This window comes from Sinohyriopsis cumingii, chromosome 10, assembly GCF_028554795.1.
Source record: "Sinohyriopsis cumingii isolate HCF-2022 chromosome 10, ASM2855479v2, whole genome shotgun sequence".
NCBI classification, from domain to species: domain Eukaryota; kingdom Metazoa; phylum Mollusca; class Bivalvia; order Unionida; family Unionidae; genus Sinohyriopsis; species Sinohyriopsis cumingii.
The window spans coordinates 79,558,685-79,571,951 of record NC_142970.1 but is presented as its reverse complement, the minus strand read 5'-3'; the positions used below and the strand labels follow the sequence as shown (position 1 = coordinate 79,571,951).

Sequence of the window (13,267 nt, the reverse complement as noted above, 5' to 3'; positions counted from 1 at the left end):
TAGGATATATGGTACACAGAAAACTATCACTGTTTACTAAATTACAAAAAAACCATCCCCTAAACTACTAAAAAAAATCATCCTCATTCATCTGATTATCTGGAACTCCAAACTTCTTGTGCTAAAAAAACTCCCAAACAATATAAAGTTCGAAATTCCTGAATTTGTGTTGAAATATATTCAAAAAATGAATGATTGTAAAGCTACAGGACTTGATATGATTGGACCAAGGCTACTAAAGGTAGCTACCCCTGAACTAGTAAAGAGTATAGCTTTCATTTGCAATGAAAGTATTTGGTATAATACATATCCACAAACATAAAAAACTGCCAAGGTTACACCATTGCATAAAGCAGCAACAAATGATGATGTAAATAACTACAGACCCATCTCTATCCTTCCTTGTGTCTCCAAATTACTAGAGAAACATGTACATGATTCTTTTCTCAACTGTTTGAACACTTACGATCTTATTCATATAATCAGTCTGGCTTTCGAAAGAATCACTCCTGTGAAACTGCACTTGTATCGTTGATTGATAAATGGCTGAAAGCATTAGATCAAGGAGAAATGGTAGGCTCTATTACGGTTGATATTTGTAAAGCTTTTGATCTTGTAGACCATGAAATCATGCTTGAAATGCAAAAAAATCTATCAATGCAGTGAAAACTCCCTAAACTGATTTACTTCATACTTAATCAATAGAATGCAAAAAGTATCTTTAAATGATGGACTTTCTCAGAGTAAAAATATTAATGGTGGAGCACCACAGGGCTCTATCCTCAGACCTCTGTTTTTTTGTTTATCAACGACTTGCAAACTCCCTAAATGGGTTTACTTCTTACTTAACCGATAGAGTGCAAAAAGTATCTTTAAATGGTCCACTTTCTGAAAGTAAAAATAATAATTGTGGTGTACCACAAGGATCTATCCTTGGACTTCTGTTCTTTATTCTATTTATCAACGATTTACCTCTTAAGATGGGAACTTCAGTTTCTTCTACTGACCTCTTTGTAGATGATACTACATTGTTTGAGATGGGTAAACCTAAAACAGTACTTGAAAATAACGTAAAAGATGCTCTAAACAGACTTAAAATGTGGTGCAAGGAAAACAGTATGATCATATATGATCATAAATACAGAGAAAAAACGAAAGCCGTACTAGATACAACACAATAAAAACAAGCAAGTTAGATAGCGACAAACTCCAGGTTCTATTTTGACAACGTGAGCCTTAATATGACCTCTCATGATACAATTCTTGGTGTGTTTGTAGATAACAATCTTTTTTGGTCTATTCGCATTAAACAAGTTTCAAAAAATGTTAATTCTTATCTTTGGCTACTGAGGAAAATGAAAACATACATTCCTGTTCAGTATGGGGTCATCTTTTATAAAAAATTATATTCAGCCATATCTGGACTATTGTAATGTAATTTGGGGTAATACCTCTAATTCAAACATAACAACACCTTCAAGACTCCAAAGAGGGCTTTCGATTTCATTCTAGATCAATGCATATACCATTTCCAGGATGCATTGAATAATAAAAAGATTTTAACAATACATGAAAGAATATTTCTTAGAAAGGTAAAATTGATATATAAAGTATCCAGAAAAGCCAATTGTATATATCTAAGCAAAATCTTTCACCAGAGATGCGGATGGTACTCCAAATTTTAGGTTCATAAGAAGTAAAAATTACATTATACCAAGGCCAAAGAAGGAATTGTTTTCAATATACTGGTCCACTGGTATAGAACAACATTTCCAGTGACATAAGGCAGGCCCCTAGCATTTCTTCTTCTCATATTTACTGTCTCAAATGGATGAAATCTTTAGACAACTGAACAGTTCTAGTAAAATAAATACCACTGGCTTTTATGTAATTTTGCATAATTTTCACAGTTGAATTTTTCAGTGCAGGATGATATTTTATATTTGATACATGTTTATGTGTTCACAGATGCCTGTGCCTATGTTCCGGGCTTGATAATTTGATTTTTTAGAATCACTTAATTATTTAGTGTCGAGACAGATTTTTCACATCATGTTGTATATACAGTAACTGTAACATAACAGATAGAAGGCCTCAAGGTAGATGAGTTCTATAGCTAATTGAGTTTCCTTCTCGAAATAAAGTCTTTATTATTATTATTATTATTATTATTATTATTATTATTATATTATTATTAATCTTATTATGAATTTTTAAAAATTATTATTATTATTATTATTATTATTATTATTATTATTATTAAAGTACATGAATGCAGCTGATCACTTAATTTTACATTCTCAACTGAAAAGAAAGGAAACTACTCTTGCATAATTGACCCATGGTGACTGTTGTGGTTTGTCTGAGTCAGGTCTGTTAATTAAGAAGATAAATATTCTTTGGGACTTTCCACAGAAAATGATGCTACGAACTTGTGGCTTAGTCGAGGGTTACAGTGATAATCATCCTGTATTCTATGATGCATTTTAGTTTAATAGTTCAAAAGATGCCCACATTTACAAAGTTCCTGGGATATTTATTAGAAGAGTGATGATATTGTTTAATCTGTTTAGAAAAACAAAAAAGAATTTTAGACAGTGTTTAATATCTTCACTAATTAAGTCATTTATTATAAAATATTCAGAAAGTTATGTTGAATACAAAATAGCAGACATGCCATCTGTCCCGATTAATTTGGGAACATCCTGGATTCACATTGGAAAAAAATATGTAATTTTATGCACAAAAAAAGGATGTGATTTTGCAGATTCCATAGCCAATCATCTTGGGTCAGATTTTTTATTTTTGGTCAAATCCAGTAATTAGATAAACTTCATTTACAGTATCAACAGCTGCCATTTTGAAGTTGATTGAAATGTGTTTGGTTTGCGCTGTGTTCAGTTTATTATAATAGATGCATTTTTGAATAAAGAAGTGTAATTTGAAAATGAAATTCGCCTAAGAAAGAGTTTAAATGTAAAAGTCCACTACAGAAAGAAATACACAGAGGAATTTCTGTTCATTTGGTCCTGTTCAAAAGACTATACTTATGATGGCATTCTCCACCTTAAAACCACCCATGAAACCCTGTCCCTGATTCAGTTTTCATTTAGTTGGCAGGTCTGAAATAGTATAAGTGTATCACACCCATGGCAGTATGGCTTGGTATGCAACACCCATGGCAATATGGCCTGGTAGGGTTTATGGATGCTGAACAAGGTAGGTCATTACTAAAATGCTTGAAAGAAAATGAAACCCTCTTTCATAATGGTTAGTGGCTTGTAGATGCGTGAAGTAAATTTCTAATGCTAGATGTGTTGTTCTGAATTAGAAGATAGCTTTATATTACAGATTGGAACTATTGTGACTGAATTATTTTGCACTCCTGATTCTTGAAAATTGCTGCTCCAGAATGTATTGTTTAATTTGTTGTTTTATTTTAGGTTCCTTTTTTATAGTGTTTAACATAGGATTCCAGTTGGTTGTATGGGACAATGTATTCTTGACTTTGAACTTCTGCAGTCTGGATTAATATATTTTTCTTTATACCCTCACTGCATGCAGGTCTTTGATGACCACACTTTAGCCATTTCTTAAGTTGATTCATTGTACTTTTTGTATCATTATAGAACTTCAGTTTACTTTTTTTAATCTGTAAATCTTGATATTGATTTTAATTATATCAGCAAAGTAATTAAGACATGACCATTTCATTCAAAGAACATGGTGGTTCACTGTTACTATCAATGAACCTGATGATTTTGCATAATAAATTGTTTCTTTCTGAACAGGGCAGAACCCAGAAGATCATCAATAGTTTTTTAAACAGTATTCTGAAACACAAAATGAAATATTTTAAAATTTTTACATTTCCATATCAACAAAAGACATTCTAACTTGATGCATTCTAACTTGATGCACCAACAGCATTTCATTGAATGGTAGGCTGTCGTCTCCCCCCTCCCACCTCCAAGGCATTGCCCTCTGGCATGCAAGAGAAACCTTTTGCACATCGCCCCTGTCTCGTTACTTTCAAGTATTTCGAGCTCTTTTTAAATTTCTTATTGAAACCCCTGTCAGTCTCAATGTGCAACACTGTTTTTATTAATCTGGCTAAATGAACAGCATATTGGACAGTGATCCAGAATACTATTGGACAGTGATCCAGAATACTATTGGGCAGTGATCCAGAATACGTAATTCATACTGTGCAACATTGTTTTTGCTATTCTGGTTTACTGTTGAATGCATTGCACTGAGCTGGAATACACATAGTGCAACACTGTTTTTAGTTCACCTGGTTATAAAGCCATGTGAGCTTGTGGTATGTTTCTTCATATACTGTGCATTGTCCATTTATAATTCCTATTTGCATTGTCTCAAAACCTGCTCAATAGAATTTGAATAAATTTTGACAGAAACCATTCAGACATGAAGCTCTTGAAATTTTTCAAATTATTTGTCATTCAATACGGTCACCATTACTAGCAAATATAAAAATGTTTAAATGGTTTCTCTCAAGAACTGGCCAGTATAATTTTACCAGATTTGAAAAGAAAGCATCCAGACTTGAAGCTCTTTCAAATTTGGTCAAATAATGCTGGTCTGTCTTCATATATGGCAGCCATTTCTATAAGTAGAAAAAACTTCAAAAACAGCTTCTCTAAAAACTGTTCATTAGATGTTTTTGATCAAAATTGAAATAAAGCATCCAGGCATGAAACTTTTAAAAAGAAATTCAAATGATACTGAATTGCTATCAAATGCGACTGCCATTTCTAATACAGTATTAGGAAAAACTTTAAAAGCATCCTGGAATAGAGTGCTTTCAAGTTTGTTACAGCTGATGATGATCTGCCATCAAATATGGCCACGTTTGCGAACAATATAAACAAATTAAAGGCCTTCTTATCCCATCCACAATCAAATATAGCTGCCATTACTAAAAATAAAAAGAATATAATCCACTTCTCCAAAAAAACTGTTTAGAATTGTTCCAATTTTAATGCATTCTGGATTGTTGACTGGAAATTTCTACCAATGATGCTGATTTCTCATCAACAGTGGCTACAGTTACTATAAAAAAAGGAAATAACATTTAAACAGCTTCTTTTAAAAACTGCTCAGCTGAATTTTACTAAGTTGGACAGAAAGCATCCTGGCATAGAGGACCTTACAATTTCCGTTAAACATGGACAAATATTTACCCAGCTTCATGTAAAAGAACAACTTTGATGCATCATCCTGGCATAGGTTTTTTTTCAATATTGGAGAAATTATGCAGATCGACAAACTTGCTATAAACCTTAAATGTTTTTTTAAAATATGTGCAATCAACAGACTTGACAAAAATTTCAACAGAAAGTATCCAACTAATCCAGCTGTCTTGACCAACTGCTCTTGCATTTTACTGTTAGGTGAACATTCTCAAACCCACTTGGGCCTTTTGTTAGTATTCTGGTTCACTCTTGTATAGATTGGACAGTGAAGCAGAATACTGTCACAATGTGCAACACTGTTTTATTGGTTCTGTCCTATATTTCTGATTTGAGCAAGGACTAACTACGCAGGTTCCTTTGTATTTCCAGAGAAAATGGATGACACAGTACAGTCATTCCTCACTATAAGGTAGTGTATGTTATGCCTCCCATTATAATGAAGGAATTCTGTATTATTATGCTTTTATATGATAATAATCAGAATGCATAACCCAGGGCTATTGCAGTATATTGATATTATATGTATAAATGTACACATGGTAATGCAAGATTTTAAAAGTATTGTATAGCAGGTTTTATGAACCAACCATTTGATTTTTGTTGTAAAGCAGTAAAATAATATATTTCAAGTTGTATTTGACCACTTTTTTGTAGTAAATGACCTTTTGGGGTTTAAATGAACATGTGACTTTTATGGCCTACTGGTAATTTTTCATCTGGTCAAATGGCATAATCTTCTTTGTAGAGTAGAGCATATTTCACTTCAGAATTGGAACATACAATTTTGAGAAGGTTTATGTCATCAAGGATGGTAAAACTTGTCTATAAATGACACTCAAAGAACCAGACATTTGCATCCTTTATGGACAGGTGATCGTAACGTGAGGTTAAAAATAAAGAAATTGAGGAAAAGGACACATAGGTGTTGTCTGACCTTGTGTGCTTTATATTGGAGTGTTTTCTTAGGTTTTCCTGTATTAGTATGTAATATACAGTACAATTTGGTTTGTACAAGTTTTATAAACTTTGCTTTACCATGATAGAGGAGAACTTGGGCTCCAATTTCACCAACACAAACATTGAGGCTGGGCTCAACATTTGATTGGTCAGTTTTAATTCAGAATTAAATTTCAGCCTATCAGACTGCTGAAACCTTAGTAACACTTAAGTTTATGCCCAGGCATTGCTTCTTTTTGTTGAAATCCAGGCCTTGTTTCATTGATAAAAGCAGTTTGTGCGTTTTAGTGTTTGTGAGTTCGTTTCACTTGGAAACAAACATACATCATCCCATGGTAAATATGTAACTTTGATACAACCAGACCTATTTGTATGTTAAATAATAAAATATGCAACTTGGATACAATCAGACCCATTTGTATGTTAAATATGCAACTTTGATACAACCAGACCCATTTGTATGTTAAATGTGCAACTTGGATACAACCAGAACCATTTTATGTTAAATATGCAACTTGGGTACAACCAGACCCCTTTGTATTTTAAATATATAACTTGGATACAAGCAGGCCCCATTGTATGTTAAATAAGTAACTTTGATACAAGCAGACACCATCCTGTGGTAAATATTAAGATATAACGTACTATAGAGCTTGACATTATTCATCAAGTAAGGTATCAGTGGTAACACAGTCGTTCATCTGCCAGACTTGCAATAAGCTGATGGCTGATTTTAAATCATGCCCAGGTGGGCTGCTCTGGTGTCTTTCTGGGCAAGGCATTTAATTTTATTATGCTAATCTGATGTTAATCGATCAATCAATCAATCAATCAATCAATCATTCAATCAGTCAATCATCAAGACATTTCTTTAAATGGTGGTATTGCTAGATATATTTCAGCTGATTTATGATTAAATGTTTTAAATTTATCTTTATGATAAATTTACATGTATGTAATCTTGTGTGCTTACAAGATGGATTCCATCATAATTTCATTTTAGATTGAAATGAGCAAACACTAAGGCTTAAAATTTTCTGTGTATGGTTTAGTTAGACAGGTATTTCATCATTCTAATAATAATAATAATAATAATAATAATAATAATAATGATGATGATGATGTCTTTATTACTAGAGGGAAATACCCTGTTAAATTTAGTATTGATAAGCAACATCAGTTAGCAACAATGGCATTGTACACAAGTTAAACTGTTATAGCGTCATTTAGTACAAGAATATGTGACCAGTGAAAGTGGATTTCACATAAAAGAAGTATAATAATAATATTATTGCATGGCAGGCATTTAATGTACTATTTTATATCACTCATATCTACAGGTCCAGCTAAGAGAACAGGGGCACTAGTTGAAGTAATAGAATGTATGCAGTTTGTTTAAACAACTGTTGGCATTTATAGAATTTATTAATTTTTTCATATCAACAGTTCCAGCTGGGAGATCAGTATCAGACTCTCTGACTGTAATCAGAAGTAAGACAAGCATTAGGATTCACATGGAATTTAAGCTGCATTTCCATGAAAGACAAATGTATGCTGAGCATTCAGTGATTTTGTTTTAGTGGCTTGGAGGGATTTCTCTCTCTCAAGCTGATGGCATGTTGTCTACTCACTGTTACTAACAATAGTTTGTATTTCTAATAGTAGGCACTTTTCCTATATTAAGCTTTATTAGCCTTTTGGTCTTGAATAGTAAGTCTACCTATGTAAAGGGAAATTGGTCAAGTTCTGTAAATTATTAGACTCAAAGTGATTACATTTCTCAATAAAATTTAGGAAAATAAAAATTACTTTATACATTTAAATGTCAGATTATGTCTGTTTCAAGGGATATTGGTTGTTTGTTCGTAACCATGGAAAAAAAATGTGATTATTGATGTTCATCCCTTTGATCCTGCTTAATTTAATATTAACCTAACCCTCCAAGCCATCAATAATCTTGATACATGTACCAGGATCTATTGCTTAATTGCACCACCTAAATCTACCAACTGCTATTTCTTTTTGTTTGTCTTGGCAAAGTCTCAGCTGTATTGAATTTTAAATATTATTAACAGAAGAACTGTTTAGATGCCACTTGGTTGTCTTGGGATATTATTCTCTTGTAGCAGATTAGAACTCATTTGGAAAATCTGTCACTCATTTTTGAAACCATAACTAGCCTTTTCACTAGTAAATCTTCCATAGAGAACTTGCCTTTGTGGACACAAACATTGGTATTATCTTTTCTTTTTAAATTTATTTTCAACATTGTTTACTGGTACAATTCAGATATTTTCATAAACTCGGGTGAAAGTTTTTAAGTTGATCTAATTTCTGATATTTTAGCACTGATAAACTAAATGCATTATTATAAATTTGGTCAAGTAGATTTGTATGGTCATGTTCTTGTTGACGATACAGGAACAGTATTCATGGGCATACAAAAATAACACATTGCTGTTATGTGGGCTTGGAGCCAAGACTTCAAATCACAACTTGGCCGTTGGCACTCAAAACCTGCTTGGCAAACTTTAGGCACTGCAGGTTCACCATAGTGTTTACATGCTGGTTGTCTACCATGATGAACATTACATGCTAGTTGTCTACCATGATGAACATTACATGCTAGTTGTCTACCATGATGAACATTACATGCTGGTTGTCTACCATGATGAACATTACATGCTAGTTGTCTACCATGATGAACATTACATGCTGGTTGTCTACCATGATGAACATTACATGCTGGTTGTCTACCATGATGAACATTACATGCTAGTTGTCTACCATGATGAACATTACATGCTAGTTGTCTACCATGATGAACATTACATGCTAGTTGTCTACCATGATGAACATTACATGCTAGTTGTCTACCATGATGAACATTACATGCTAGTTGTCTACCATGATGAACACAAATGACAGCAAAACTTAGTGATTATATAAGAATTATAAGCAGCAAAAAATGTGTCAGATACTTATTTGAATTTTTATGATACAAGAACTTTTATCATGGAAATGCAGCTTTAATTTTAAGTGAACAATTCAACTGACATGCATGTTATTTCTGTCTAATGGCCCGAAATAGAATGGTGATGAATTTTTGGACTTCTGATTCCAAAGATAAGTTACAATATATCTTTTATGTTAAGCCCAAACTCAGGAAAATATATAAATATGTTTGTGTAAAGTGGCAAATAGTTGTAACATCAGACAAAACTGCCACAAATGAAAATTTCATGGCCAATTTATCTCTCTCTTGCAGGGTGTTGGGCTAAGTGCCATAAATTCAACAGAAGTTTCAGTTGGTGCATGAGGGGGTTTGTGAATGAAAAGAAGACAATTGCCTTGTAAAAACAAACACCCATATCTCATATCATATTTCAGAATTCTGATTGTGATTTGACCCATTCATCACTCTTTTTAATTCCTGAAAACAGTTGCCAACTGTTCAGAGTTGGTATCACAATTTATTGTTAAGTCAAGAGCTATTAGAATATGCATGGGAGGTATGATGCTAGTGTATATATAATGCCTTGATTCCTGCATTAGAGAGATTGTGCAGTTTTCTAAAGATTCTTTGGGCTCATCATAAGATATTTATTGTATACTCAATCCTGCAAATGCATGTACACCTCTCCCTCAATAACTCGCGCACAACTGAGTCCACAAACATAGACCGCACGCAGGCATAGCCGTTACGGTAGATTGATGTATTTTATGTTTAAGTACAAGAGGACACATTGCATTTATGATGACTACACTTAAAAGGAATTAAAAGATAGAACTAGAACACAAATTTCAATTGATAAAAGAATTATTTTATTTGTATTTATTTATTAAAGTACTGCCTCCACTCAGCATGAGTGACATTTTCATTGATCAAAATTTCCTTACATATCTTTAATTGCGCTGTACTTAGAATGTTGTTTGGAAAGAAAATGTAAAAAAAAATGTATGATCTATTGTTAAATTTGATATTTCATAGTGCTGATTAAAATGTCCAGGTCCTATCTACCATTTTCAATGATTAAATGAGTGATACATCAAAGTTTCCAAATTTGATCGCGATTTTCTTCAAGTTCAACAAATAGTGATACATTTTTGGAGTATTTTCTGGTTTAAAAAATGGGATCCATGCCTGACCCCGCATTATAAGCGGGTTCACAAGTTATTAGGGCATGAGTTATCGAGGGAGTGGTGTATTAAGGTGATATCCCCCCCTCTCATTCTCCTTCACCCCCCCCCACCCCCCCCACCCCCCCGCCCGGGCATGATTTTTCTGAAGAGTATTTAGGTCCTGAATAATAATAAGATTTAATCAGATTTCAGGTCAACTTGGGTCAAATAAATTTGTGCACATTTTTGTTAAGGACAATTAGACTGCATATGAGAAGAACTTACGTGGCGAGATTTATTTGAGAAATGAGACAACTTTTGGGTTGGTAATTGTAATATATTCAGGTGAAATGAGTATTTGATTACCATTACACAGAAAATGTTTCTGTATGTCACAAACTGAAACTAGTTTCTACAAGTCAATCAAGTCACTGAGATTTCATGATTAGCCACATGGTGGATGAAGATTGTTTAAATAACATAGAGATACAGACAGCTAGATATATTGGTAATTTGACTTTATTCAAAGCTATGAAGTGCATAGTTTACTGACTTAAGTTTGATTAAAAATGTCTGTGTACATTTTGTATCTGTAAATCAGAGCTATAAATTTACATTTGGTTAACAGTATAGTAACCATTTTCTTTAAATACTTTATATAAAAGAAGTGGAAGTTCTTATATTTCATACATGGACAGGTGTCATTTGCATGATCATGTCCACTAATGTAGATTTTTTGTTGTATTTTGATTGTATATACAATATATCCATATTATTTATAAACAGTTGCCTTTCAGGTACATGTAATTGAACTTCTTGAAGCACCAAACACCTTATCTACAAGTCTTATATTCCAGTGAAATCTGCAGCAGGCTCAGTTTTATAATTTGCTTTGATCCAAAGTATTTTTATTTGTTGATAAGTTACTTTGTTGCTAGGCGACAAACATACTTTTGATTGTCACATTATGCAAGTTTACTACTCAGTGCATGATACATTCAGTATAGCTGGAGTTTGATGCATGTTCTATGTTATTTGCCAGAGCTATTTTAAGAACTTTAACATCAGTCAGAACAGTGTGCATGTAAGTTCAGATTTCATGTTTGTTAAATTGCCTGGATTGCATGTTATCACCATCATGACTATTTACAACATATAGCATACATTAATTTCCATTTCTAAAAATCTCAGGGAATTTAATAGTAAGTGAGTGGAGAGACACAGTGGCTCTGTAGTTAGAAGATTGTCACAATGCCACAGTGGTTAGCTGAAAGTCACAGTGGCTCAGTGCTTAGCTGAAAGTCAGTGGATCAGTGGTTACCTGAAAGTCATAGTGACTCAGTAGTTAGATCACCACTGTGGTTCAGTGGTTAGCTGAAAGTTATGGTGGCTCATTAGTTTATGGCTGTCATAAGATGGGAGCCTTGGTTACTTTGTGGTTTGCTAAGATTTTCAATAACTCATTGGTTAGCTGAAAGCTGCAGTGACTTGGTTAGTTGAGCCACATTGGTTCAGGTTTTAGCTAACAGCTGCAGTTGCTCAGTGGTTAGCTGAGTGACAGTAGTTCTGTGGTTAGCATTGCTGACTCGGTTTAGAATGAAAATAAATGCATTTAAATTTCACTTTCGTCATGTCTAATCAGAAATATATAATGCCTATATACTTAACCCATTTTATCCTGTTTACCAATTTCAACTGCAGTGCCTGATTCCTGAGAAGCAATTCTAAATACATTGTGGTATAACGGAGCATAATACAGCAGCGGCGGGGGGGGGGGGATTTTTTTCTGCGCTCCTATTCAGCATAATGGTTTGTTTCATCAACAAGTTTTTTTCCAGATTAAATATCCCAAAGTAACTCAAAGTAATGTTGTGCATCGGCAACTTCTGGATGTTGAACAGTTGCCCCTTCTATCAATTTAAATCTTGGCTGCAACCGAGGCGAAAATCATCCCGGACCCTATCGTCTTGAAAGCCTTCCAAGTCAGCTTCATTCTCCGAATCACAGTCGAAAAGTGCATGAAGCCATGCTTTTCTTCATTACCCCTCAATATCGTGGACTATTTCACTTATTCTGATGAAAATTGGTACATATATATAGATAAAAGCTTGATGAAAGTAACTCGACCATGCCAAATCTAGGTCCATTTGACCTCATTTGCATGCTTGAGTTACTTTTGTATCCTGAGCAGTTCATTTATTACATCTCAATATTCTGAACTTAAATAACTTAACCATACCAAAAACTAGTACAGTGTGACCTAATTTGTATGCTTGAGTGCCTTTTGCATTTTCTTATTGAATAGTGTTCCACTGTTTGGCAACACTAGAATAAATAGAAACTGCTCTTTAAAGGTAATTGTGATAATTTCTCAAATATTGTTTTAAATGTCAATATAAATTCTCATGATTCATAAGAAAAATAAAATTTAGCATAAGAATCCCTTGAAGGGACTGATGGTCTACTGGGCAGAAAAAATTTACAGGAATTAAAGATGAGACCATTTCTTTCTTTTTTTACTGTTTAGTGTTGATACCCTCTCTGGTACTTTCAGGAATAACAAGATTTTCAAATTAACTGTATTTTGGTACTTATATTAGATGTCAGCTTGGTACTATTTTCATATAGGACATTTTATTTATTTTGTTGAAAAACTCCTGTCATAATGATCATCCATTAATGCAGGGGAATAGTGACAACAAGATTTTTAAGACAGTCATATTCGTGGTAGGACCAAGTTGGTATTATAAGACCCCATTCGTAGAGAAGTTGAGATAACAGTAGTTTCAAGATATGACTCTCCATTCAGGAATAACAATAACTAGATCTTAAAGATGGCTGCTGTGGTGGCCATATTGGACATCAGATTGGTGCCATTTTCATTTAAGACCAACTGGACATTATAAAAAGTCTTTAGTGAAAATCCAACATGAGTATGTATATCTTTTCAAGCAGAGTTGTGATGGATG

The 13,267-nt window shown here is 33.4% G+C and overlaps 1 protein-coding gene across 1 annotated transcript in view; it reads left to right on the top strand.

Annotated features, from left to right (window-relative positions):
* Positions 1-13,267, top strand: part of LOC149790457 (electroneutral sodium bicarbonate exchanger 1-like) — a 179,242-nt gene that overhangs the window by 93,909 nt on the left and 72,066 nt on the right. The gene's annotated exons all lie outside the window — the stretch shown is intronic.